Source organism: Silene latifolia, chromosome 2 (assembly GCF_048544455.1).
Source record: "Silene latifolia isolate original U9 population chromosome 2, ASM4854445v1, whole genome shotgun sequence".
Taxonomy (NCBI): Eukaryota; Viridiplantae; Streptophyta; class Magnoliopsida; order Caryophyllales; family Caryophyllaceae; genus Silene; species Silene latifolia.
The window spans coordinates 121,527,966-121,540,855 of NC_133527.1; the positions used below are offsets into that span (position 1 = coordinate 121,527,966).

At 39.5% G+C, this 12,890-nt stretch overlaps 1 non-coding gene across 1 annotated transcript; it reads left to right on the forward strand.

The window, feature by feature from the left end:
- The first annotated feature begins 341 nt into the window (after positions 1-341).
- LOC141644454 (small nucleolar RNA R71) lies at positions 342-448 on the forward strand. Its single transcript, XR_012544071.1, has one exon. It is a non-coding gene; the product is annotated as a small nucleolar RNA R71 (small nucleolar RNA).
- The last annotated feature ends 12,442 nt before the right edge of the window (positions 449-12,890 follow it).

The following is a 12,890-nucleotide window of genomic DNA, read 5'->3' on the forward strand; positions in this document are numbered from 1 at the left end:
GGATTGATGAGGATGCCGTCATGGCATTAACATGATGCTTTGATGATTTTCAGTTTTCCTCAAGTCTAGCCATAGCTTGTTCAAACTTCAAGTTGATTGTGTCAATGTGAGCACTAAGTTGAGCACCCAATTGAGTAACGGAGTCCACTTCATGCTTTCCTCCTCTAGTAGCCTTGCGAGGTCTACTATATTGTGAGTTATGGACCGCCATTTCCTCAATCTTGTTCCATGTTTGATTGTCATCAACTTCGGTGAACATTCCATTTGATCCCATATTGAGAATGTTCCTAGAATCTTCATATAAACCATTCCAAAATTGTTGCACCAAAAACCATTCGCTAAGTCCATGGTGAGGACATGAGCGACAAATTCCCTTGAACCGCTCCCAAGCTTCATACAAAGACTCTTCATCCCTTTGCTTAAAACCCGTAATTTGAGCTCTTAGCATGTTAGTCTTTTCCGGTGGGTAGAATTTTTTGTAGAAAGCTAGAGCCAACTTCTTCCAAGAATCTATTCCAAGGGTGGCCTTATCAAGGCCCTTCAACCATTGCTTCGCGGTGCCGATTAAGGAAAAAGGAAATAAGACCCATCTAATTTGGTCTTGAGTCACGCCCGTTTGAGAGATAGCATCACAATAGTCGCAAAAGGTTTCCATATGAGAATGAGAGTCCTCACTAGGCATCCCCCCAAATTGGCTCCTCTCAACTAATTGGATGAAGGCGGACTTGGCAATAAAATTTCCGGTTAGATGTTGTGGTGTAGGAGTACCATTTGGTAGATTCTCCTCGGTGGGTACGGAGTGTGACGAGAATTTTGCCATTGTAGGTGGATTTTGTGGGGTATTGTGTAATGGGTTTTCTTCTCCTTCTATTGCGAAAGGATTGACAAACTCACTAGTGGGTTGAACAACTTAACTAATACCTCTTAAATTCCTCCTAACAAGTCTCCTATTGTTCGTCAAGGTTCTTTCGATTTCACGGTCAAAAGGTAACAAATCACCTTGTAACCTTCTAGACATGCAAAATATCAAACAACTCGAAAACAATGAGAACAAACCTTGAGGGGTTTTACTTCCTCAAGGCGAAGAAAGACACAACTAATAAGAATAAAAAGAAATCTAAATCAAACAAACACCGTCCCCGGCAACGGCGCCATTTTTGATGCGATCCCGCTAAGTGTTCACAAATTAAGATGTGGTCGTTGGGTCACGGTCGAATCAAAACACAATTTATAGCTTCACAAACAACTCTACAATTAGTAAAGAGGCAAGTAAAGGTCGGATCCCAAGGGACGGGAGTTGAAATGAGATTTCTATTGAAACTAATGGTGTCTAAGGGGTGTCACAAATTGGGTTGATGTAGAAGGTTACTAAACTAAAATAGCAATGAAAATAAACAAGCAAGATGAATTAAAGGGGTGTAAACAATTGATTAAAGGCACTAGGGTATCATGGGATCATAGGGGAATCATGGGATATGATCATACAAACATGTTCTCAAATTATAAGCAAGCAATTATTGTTGTGATGGATTGAGTTGGGTTATATCTTACAATCCTAGGAAAGTTTGGGTCCCGGAGCCGAATCGATTAGATTGTACAACACCTACAAGTCGACTTAATCTTCCCTACTCAACAACATGCATGGTCTAATGAGACTCGAGTTGGGTTATGTCTTACAAGTCTCATTGAAAAGATAGAAGATGATAGTAAATGCAAGGATTCATAGGCTTAGCATTTAATCAAATATAACATGTGCATGAGTTGAGATCAAAACAAGCAAGCAAATAAAACATGAAAGCATATTAGATTAAGCATGAATCATTCCCCATGTTGGTTTCCCCTAATCACCCATTAACCCTAGCTAAGAGACTACTCACTCATTATCATGTTGATCATGCTAGCAAGGTTGTCAATCATACCAACAATATGAAACATGATGAATAAATGAAAGTAATTAACAATAATTAAAAGGGATTAAGAGATTATACCTACTAATGATTCCAATAATAAAGCAAAGATAAAAGAAGTACTTGAATGCTTGATTGAAAGGTTGTCAATCTCCCAACAATAACCCAAATAATCTTCAATTACCCAAAATAAAGGATGAACAAAAGAGAGATTAAAAAACTAAAACTTGGATTAAAACTTGATTAATACTTGATTACAATATTAAAGAGAGATTTGATTGATATTAACTACACTAATTATTGATAAGAAGAACATGCTCATCTAATTATACTAATGGGGTATTTATAGTGGAAATTAGGGAGGATGCATTAGGGTTAACTAAGGGCTAAACTAGTAATTACACTTTTTAGATTGAGCAAGGAGGAGCCGGTATTTTTCGAGAGAAGGGCTTCTTTCTTCGTAGCTTGGAGAACACAATCCGTGCTGTGCTGGAATCCGGACGGAATAAGGTCGGGACGGGCGGATTCTGGCGTTGGAATCCGAGCGGATTCAGGGGAATCCGGACGGATTGTGGAGGGGGAATCCGAGCGGATTAAGGCAAAACCGCTCGGATTGTGCTGCTGCGGGACGGACGGATTGGTGACAATCCGCTCGGATTGTCAGTCAGCAACAAATCTTCTTCTTTTCTTCCCTTTTCTTCACAAATTCCTTGGGGATTTCCTTGGGGACTCAAGGATCCTTTCTCAACTTTGCTCTTCTACTATAATATGTACAAAGGCCTTCTAATCTTGTCTCTCCTTGATGCTTGGTCATTGAATTCGATCAATTTAGTCTCGTTTTGCCATGAAAATGCAAGATTCTTACTCCTTTCCTACCAAGGGATCAAAATCTCAAAGAATATGCAAAACAAAGAACTAAAGATAAGAAATGACCCAAATAAGCACTAAAAAGCATGGGACCAAGGCTAATTCGGGGGCTAAATATGCGCCAATTATGGTCACATCAGAAGTATACCGATATTTCCTACACCTCCTTCATAACATCTTGGGTCGTAGCATGTTCACCCAACTTCGCAACATTAACCAAAGACCGAACAAGCTCACGTGTCTCCAAAAGCACATTAGTAAGTGCCTCAAGCTTATCATCGGTCTTAGATTGCTCAGCATCAACTTCCTTCCTCCAAGCATCAACTTCTTTCATCCAAACTTGGTCATAAGTAGCCACATGAGTGGTAGCAATGGGCCGGCTTTTTGTGTCATAAATACCACTCCTAGCACCATCACCCTCATCCTCCTCATCATTCTCATCACTCTCCGCATCATCTAAAGGATCAAGGTCGGGGTCGGCGTAAATATGGAAATCTTCCGTCACCTCTCCATAAGTCAAGGGATCATCGGTCGGGCAAGGCATCTTCAAATAAATATCATTTTTAGAGCCCCAACACCAAAAATATGCACCCTCTACAACACGTGGTCGTAGCATATGACATTGTATCAAACAAGGGACATTCATAAGGTAGCTATCCATCAATGGTATCTCATCCTCATCCACATCTATCTTCAAATGTTTCATTATCAAGGTCACCAAACCCCCACCACCAATCTTAGTTCCTTTCTTCGTACACAATTTCAAGCAAGACTGCACAAAAATATCAACCCAATCGGGTACACCCTCACCCTCCGGAGTCATAGCCCTTAAGTAACCAAATTGAACACGGGGAAGTTTGGTGGGCTCACCCTTACAAAAGAATGTATTGGCTATCAAATGGTGAGCAACTCGAAGACATGGGTGAGTGATGTAAGAACTTATTTCACCTTGCTTTGCACGTGTATCCAACCCAGTCAACTCCTTCCACCATGTTGAACTAGCATCCTTATCAAAACCCACATATTTTACCTTACTCATCTCCTTAATACCAAAAGCCTTTCTCAATCCCCCATAAGTCATAGAATGAGGTTGTCCTTTCAACCGGAAGGTGATTTTAGGAGTTTTAGTGGACGCTCATGACAAGGATAATGTGGATAAGAACTCTAAAGTGTATCTCCTTTAAGTGTGAGCCCCTTCCCCATGAAATCCTCCAAACCAACATTCTTCAACAATGAATTCATCACATCAAGCATACCCAACTTCTCTAGAGTTTCATGACAAAGGAATCGGATCTCCATCATATGACGCTCATGTAGATCATCCCAAATATCTCCTTGTTTAATGGTCAAATAAGCGGGTTTGAGAATAGGCACTTTTCTAGGAATAATAGTGGGTGTTTTTGGCTTGGGTAATTTTTGCTTTTTTGTGGGTCGTTTTGAAGTAGAAGCGGGTGTGGTTTGACGTTTAGTGGTCCTCATTACAAAGATGACAATAATGCTCAACAAAGAACACTCTCAAGTATACAACAACAACAACAAAGCTCTCTTACAACTCCAAATCTCCCCCAACAATGAACAATCTCAACTATTCCAATCACAACTTCCAACAATTCACCAACAATTACTCAATTGAACAATTATAATGCCTTTAAATTAAAACTAGAATTAAAATTCAAGCAAATAATAAAAAGGAAGACACAAAGTATGAAATTTGTACCCAAAAGATGAGAAATTTTGCCTCTTTATAATGAGAAATGGTGATGTATACTTCTTATTTTTGAAATTAAACCCAATTGCAACCCCCTAATTCGAAATTTCCGACTGCCCTAATGCTAGGATTTCACAAACTCGAAATTTGTCAACAAATTCAAATCGTGTATACTCTTATTTGCAGAAATTAAACCCAATTTCGACTTCAATGAAAGCACAGCTCGAAATTTTTGAAACCCCAATTACTAGGGTTCCAAAAATTTGAAAATTTCCAACAAATTCGAGTGAATAGCAAAGGAATTAGATAATTTAAAGGAGTAATTATAAATTAGAACTAAGTATGTGAGGTTTTGAGTGAGAGTTGTAGCAATTTCGAATGCACAATGGAGAGTCGTCTTTTCGTTTCTTCTGTTTTGTTTGGTGTATTGGAGTGAAATGAAAAGACCAGGAGAAGTCGGGAAAGACTATACCTGTAGTGGTGGTGAGCCGCTGGAGGCGGCATCTGACCGAGGGGAGCGAAAAGTGGATCAGAATAGGCTGCCGCTAGGGGTCAACTATTGCCGAGGGGAGTGGCTAAGAGGATAGAAGGGAAAACCGCTTGGGTGGTCTGGTGCCGCGGTTGGCGGCCTGGGGGGAGTAGAGTTGCCGCTGGGGCTGCATTCTGGCCGAGAGGAGCGGCAAGAGAGGCCGTTGGCTCTATTTGTATTGCTGCTATGCGCGGAGTTATTGCAGCTGCTACTCCTTTCTATTCTTTTCTTTCGTCCCCTGTTTCTTGCTTTCGGTTTTTGTTAAATATTTTTTTTATATTATTATCATACCTACAGAAACATAAGCAAATACGGAGTATTAGATTTAATGAAAAACTCAATAACAATGAAAATCAAATGAACTATCTAGAATTGAAATAAACAATAAAAACAAATCGGGTTGCCTCCCGTAAAGCGCCTTAGTTAATGTCGTGGCTCGACATGAGAATCAGAAGGTCAATCGTCATAAGTTGGGTCGATAAGATCAATTCCCTCGACTGCTTCTTTTTGAAATCCTTTATAATATGGTTTGAGACGGTGCCCATTCACTTTAAAAATCTTTTCCGTAGACGAACTACGAATCTCCACCGCTCCATGTGGAAATACTTGAGTAACAATAAATGGACCGACCCATCTTGACCTTAGCTTAGTCGGAAATAACCGAAGACGAGATATGTAGACCAACGGTGAATGTCTTTCTAGAAAGCATCTTGTCATGCCATGCCTTTGTTTGCTCTTTGAAAATCGCCGCATTTTCATACGACTCATTCCTATTCTCCTCTATCTCTTGTAATTGCAATTTCCGGTACTCACCCGACTCATCCATTCTCATATTCAAAGTCTTTACCGCCCAAAAAGCTTTGTGATCAAGCTCGACCGGGAGATGATAAGACTTACCAAACACCAACCGATATGGTGACATACCAATCGGAGTTTTATAGGCCGTTCTATAGGCCCACAATGCATCATCCAACCTCAACCTCCAATCTTTCCTACTCGGATTCACCGTCTTTTCCAAGATGGACTTCACTTCTCTATTGGACACTTTGGCTTGACCATTTGTTTGAGGATGGTAAGCGGTAAATACTTTGTGAGTAACACAATATTTCTTTAAAAGTTCTTCTACCGTCCTATTGCAAAAATGAGTGCCTCTACCGCTTATCAATGCTCTTGGAATTCCGAACCCAGAAAATATGTTAGACTTGATAAAATCTGTAACAACGTTAGCATCGTTAGTCCTAGTGGGTTTAGCTTCCACCCACTTCGACACATAATCAACAGCGAGAAGTATATATAAGAAACCATAAGACGTGGGGAATAGACCCATAAAATCTATACCCCACACATCAAAAATTTCACAATAAAGCATAAGGGTTTGGGGCATCTCATTACGGCGAGAAATGTTACCACTTCGTTGACAATTGTCACAAGTTTTGACAAATCCATGGGCATCCCGAAATAAGCTTGGCCAATAGAAACTACAATCAAGCACTTTCCTTGCGGTCCTTCTTGTAGGATTTATCTGTATGCATCCCTTTAATTTTAAGAATTATAACGAAATTTATAATGATGAAACTAGTCATAAAATAAATTGCATAAACAAAATAGTAAAGGATTAAGAAATAACCTTCGGTCCTAGCAAAAACGGCCTAAGAACAATATCAAAGTTGATATTCGCCTATCAGTTGCACCCAAGACGATATGAGATATTCCCTTAACTTGTTGCTAGAATCGATCCCCGAATTTTTAGTAAATTGCTAGGGTTTTTTTTTTTTTTTGTGTTTTTAGATGAGAGGCAAGAATGAGAAAGAAAAATTAGGTTAGAAAAATCCTCCTTAATCTCCCTATAAACCGATCATTAGGAGTAATTAGGGTAGATTTTTCTTCTTCTAATGTTTCGGCCTGTTTCCGAAATTATGAGAATAAATTTCTCTTTTTTTTTTCGGTTTTTGTACTTACCCAAAATAAGGAGATTAAATCTTGTCATTTTGGTAGTATGCAAAATGTATAAAATGTATTATTTATAAATTGTCATTTAGTGAGGATCGATCCCATAACCTCTTGGTTTGAGTACCATTACTATTACCACTATGACACATTCATCTTGTTGATTAAATATAACCGATTACATTTAATTACGAATTAACATATTAATTCGTCCAAGCTTAACATTATATACATTAATTAATTAAATATAACATATTATATTCAATTTACGAATTGACATTAATTAATCTCTCTAATAATATTATTTAATCGGCATTAAATAATCGTCTCATCAACATATTGACTAACTGTTTAGTCATATAAGGCATCAATGTGATTACATTTCCATAACCACATCTCTCAAATACATCCTTTAGGTGTGACCTTTAGGGACCAGTTGAACACCGCCATCTGTATGATAATAACGTCAAACTTTCTAGCAAGCCAACTGTTATTAGGTAATCGTTAATCAACTGATAAAATACGAAGTATACCCTTGTGAACCTGTAAGAGATTTAAAAATGTTATCACACTAATTTGTGGAGGACACAAGCTCCAACAAACTCCCACTTGTCCTCACAAGTGTATGTGCGATAACCGATTCTCATATCCTAAAATTTCTCCCACTCAATGTAAAACAATTTGCAAAATCTGTATTCACAAAGGTCGTATTTTACAAGTGATCTGTATCAAGAGTGGTATCCCCGACTAGAGAGTAACTTAACTGATAAGCGAATCATCATTCGAGCATGGCCATGCATTTCAGTTACAACTCCTCGAGTGGCCCTGAGAAATAACTATACCTGATAAGGGTTGGATATTTTCCTCAACTTGAATACTGCAGATGTAAGCACAGTATGAAATGACCCATAAAAAATCTATTTAGCCTCCAGTTACGGCAGACCGTGAGAAAGAAACCAAAGTCACCCAAAAACTGCCTTAATCTCAAGAGACAGTCGATAGTCAAAAGAATCGACTCTAGGAACACAATGGATGTCCTATCCACGACCTGACACCAAATGTTTTTAAACATTTAGGACTCCATTACGTTGTCACGAAAATTTGTCCTACGAGGTATCGTTATAATCTCGCATCTGTGATCGATCAGTCAACCGTTTGACTTATGGCTCGTTGAACCCACCATCAATCGACTGCACAATATAATAGCCAGAGTTATCAGCTCTTGTAGGCGATTACGGACCAAAACAAATATAATGTAATTCAGTTCACTTTGTGGCGTTCAATGTTGTCAGTAAAATCCACATGAAAAACAAAATATTATAATAAAACGATGAAGTTATAAATAGTATATGAAAAAGATATTGTATCAAATCCATAATCAACTACTACAACTCAGGAACACGTTTAATTCCCATGGAAATAGCGTGCCCTACATGCTTATCATAATTCAACGATTCAGTAGTAGAATCTGCTACAACACTCTGTCTGGAACTCTTCCAGTTGACCTCAGCACCATTAAGAGTGAAGACGAACCCGGGCTGAGATTTTGAATCATCTCGATCCGTTTGGAAGCTAGCATCTGCGTAACCGATTGCGCATAGCTTAGTATCGCCTCCATAAGTCAATACCCTATCCTTAGTCCTCCGTAGGTGCATGGATTCTTTTGGTACCGACTCGTCATACTCAATGCATATGCCACGTCTGGACGTGTGCATATCATGGCATACATGATTGATTCTATTGCAGATGCATAAGGAACACGACTCATGCGCTCAATCCCTTCAGGCGTCGTGGGTGACTGAGACTTGCTCAACTGCATCCCAGACGTCATTGGAAGGTTCCCCTTCTTGGAGTTGGTCATGCTAAACCTTTCAAGAATCTTATCCAAATAAGACTCCTGACTCAGTAATAACATCCGCCGTGATCTATCTCGGTAGATACGGATTCCCAATATGTGTTGTGCCTCACCCAGATCTTTCATCTGGAAATGGTTCTTCAACCATTCGTTAACCGAAGATAGGAGAGGAATGTCATTCCCAATCAAGAGTATGTCATCGATATACAATATCAAGAATACAATCTTGCTCCCACTCGACTTGATATATAAGCATAGTTTTCCGACCGATCGTGTGAAACCATACTCTTTTATCACCTTGTCGAAATGATGATTCCAACTCCGAGAAGCTTGCTTAAGTCCATAAATGGAGCGCTTAAGCTTGCATACTTTCTTAGGATGTTCAGGATCTATGAAACCTTCGGGTTGCACCATGCAAAACTCTTCCTCCAAATAACCGTTTAAGAAGGCGGTTTTCACTTCCATTTGCCAAATTTCATAGTCATGAAATGCGGCAATCGCTAAGATTATCCGAATGGAAAGTAGCATGACTACAGGTGCCTTTTGCCACTACTCGTGCCTTATAGGTATCTGGTTGCGCGTCTACAGAACGCTTTATTTTCTAAAGCCATTTGCACTATAGAGGTTTTACCTTATTAGGTAAATCAACAAGATCCCATACGTCATTCTCATACATGGAGTCCATCTCGGATTGCATGGCTTCGAGCCATAGCTTTGATTCGGAACAGGCCGTAGCACCTTTATAGGTAGCGGGTTCATTACTCTCTAGGAGTAAAACATCATTCTCCTCGACCATACCAATGTATCTGTCCGGAGGATGGGAGACTCTACCCGACCTCCTAGGTTCCTCAGGAATATTAACCGTATCATCAGTTGGAGGAACAACTTCCTCTATCCGTTCCTCGGTTGTTGGTTCTGGAATCTCCGACAGCTCGAAGGTTCTATTACTTGTCTTGTTCTCGAGAAATTCTTTCTCTAAGAACGTCGCACTAGCCGCAACAAAAACTCGATGTTCGGTAGGCGAATAGAAGTAATGACCAAATGTTCCTTTTGGATAACCTATAAAGTATGTCTTGACCGATCGCGGGCCGAGCTTATCCTCGTGTCTCCACTTGACATAAGCCTCGCAGTCCCAAACCCGAATAAAGGACAAGTTGGGGACCGTTCCCTTCCACATTTCATATGGAGTCTTGTCGACAGCTTTAGTCGGACTTCGGTTAAGTATAAGAGCAGCTGACAAAAGAGCAAAACCCCATAATGAATCAGGCACTACCGTGTTACTCATCATGGATCGAACCATATGAAGTAAGGTTCGATTTCTCCGTTCGGACACACCATTTAATTGAGGTGTTCCAGGTGGAGTTAACTGTAAAACGATTCCACAGCTTTTAAGGTGTTGATCAAACTCATTTGAAAGATATTCGCCACCCCGATCTGAACGGAGAGCTTTAACCTTTCTACCCAGTTGGTTTTCAACCCTGTTATGGTATTCCTTGAATTTCTCAAAGGACTCACTTTTATGCTTCATTAAGTAGACATATCCGTATCTACTCAAATCGTCCGTGAAAGTGATAAAAATATCTATAGCCATCTCTAGCGGTAATTGACATAGGTCCACAAACATCAGTATGTATGAGTCCTAATAGGTCACTAGCGCACATTCCAACACCTTTGAAGGAAATTCGAGTCATTTTGCCAATGAGACATGATTCACACGTGCCATATGTAGAAAATTCGAATGCGGGAATAGTCCCATTATCAACGAGTTTCTTTACGCGTTTCTCATTTATGTGTCCCATTCGACAATGCCATAGATAGGTTTGATCTTTGTCACCAACCTTTAATTTCTTATTATTCGCGTGTAATACTTCCGTGGTTTGATCTAAGATGTAAATTCCATTCATGGAAACTGCTTTGCCATAAATCATTTCATTGAAAGAGAAAATACAGCTATTATCCTTTATTGAAAATGCAAATCCGTCGTTATCGAGTACGGAAACAGAAATGATGTTCTTAGATAAACTAGGTACATAGTAACAGTTATTTAAAAATAACTCAAACCCACTAGGGAGCTGGATTACTTATGTTCCTTTGGAGACTGCAGCAACTCGTGCTCTATTTCCAACTCGCAGGTCCACATCACCCTTTCCGAGAGGTATGATGTTCTTTAGGCCCTGCAAATGATTACACAGATGAGAACCACAACCAGTATCAAGTACCCAAGTTTCGAAACTTGCATGGTTAATCTCAATCATATGAATATAAGATGACATACCAACAGGAACGACGCGGCCTGCTTTTATGTCCTCACGGTACATGGGACAGTTCCTCCTCCAATGTCCAGTCTTGTGACAATGGTGGCACTCAATGTCACCGCCCTTGCTCTTTGCCTTGCCCTGTGAGCCACTAGTCTCACCAGGCCCACTCTTACCGTTTCCTGGCTTTTTAAACTTTGGCTTACCTACAGTTAGGTCGCCTGGAGCTTTGCCCTTACCTTTACCCTTGTTATAAATTGTGAGAACATCCTGCTTCATGCTCCCACTCAATTTCATATCTTTCTCGGTCTGTACGAGAAGTGAGTGTAGCTCATGAGGACTTTTCTTTAAGTCATTCATGTAGTAGTTCGCCCTGAAAAGGGCAAAACCATCATGAAGAGAATGAAGCATTTGGTCAATGACAATGCTCTCACTGATTTTGCAATCAAGTGCCTCCAATTTCTCGACATTCTCAATCATGTTAAGAACGTGTGGGCTAACCGGTTGGCCCTTTTGGAGTTTCGCATCAAAGAAGCGACAGGTATGCTCATAAGTAACGATCCTCGGTGCTTTTGAGAACTCGTTAGTGAGCGTGGTGAAAATCTTGTTCGCACCTTGGGCAATGAAGTGTCTCTGCAAATTGGTTTCCATTGCAAAGATGAGTACGTTCTTTATCGCACCCGCTTTCATAACGAAATCACTATAAGCAAGTGACTCGTTAACTCCCGCATTGGGGGCCTGGGTTTACCGGTATTGGCTCAGTTAAGTACTTGAGCTTACCGTCGAAATGGCGATTCCGTAGTCTTTGCCTCCCGTCCGCAAAGTTGGACCCATCATTCTTCAGTCGCGTGTACTGATTCATGTTGTCCATAAAAACTTTCAGCCAGGACTCGCGTCCAAGTGTGGCACTTGGCATTGGGATTTCGTTATTTCCAGCCATTGTTGTAACAGTATTAAAAAATAATCGTGTTCTACACTGCGAAAAGAAGAATAAAAATAATAAGCATGTCCATCGTTTTGTTTTTAAGTCTAATGATCTAATGTCATAACGCGAAGACTCAAGCATTTATACAATTGACCTTCCTCAAGAATTATATAAATGATCCCAAGACTCAATTATCTGTAAATTGATAAGCCAACCTTTTGGCTAATTCTACTGTTAGAATTCTTGGTCGATAAATTTCTGTAAATTCTATCTTTAGTCCATCATAATCACGAGAAACTCTTCGGACTATAATGTTGAGATAAACTAAGTCAACACAAACTACTTACCCAACGTAGAAGGGGTCATATTATGCCTACCGACGAAGAAGGGATTCATAGTTGTTTGCCCTTATAAAGACTAATCTCAATTTCCGTTTTAGAGGAAGATCCCATCAACTTTATTTTAATTCATTTTAAGTGAACTAATATCTAGCATGCTCGAATGAATAAACTAAGGTGATGACTTAATAAACATGTGACATCTGTATGTCTATGAAAACTAACATACAACCTATATGTGTCAATTTTCATGCATTTTAGTAGTAGGTGGTTTGGTTTTAGGCGGAAAATGATGCATAAACTATCATGTGAATGAAAAGCAATATGAATGAAAATCGTAAAAAAAAACAATAAAAAAGTCCTATCCTATCAAAATGAACATTAAATACAAATTTGGAATCCATCCTTGGACCCGAGAAGCTTGTCTCGATGTTCCATCTTGATCCATGTAGCGGGAGTGAGCTCCAATCTCCATCTTTAGTCTTCTTTGAAAATTACAATAAATAAATTTACATAATAAACCTATTTATTACATTCTAATTTCAAAACCCAAAAACTA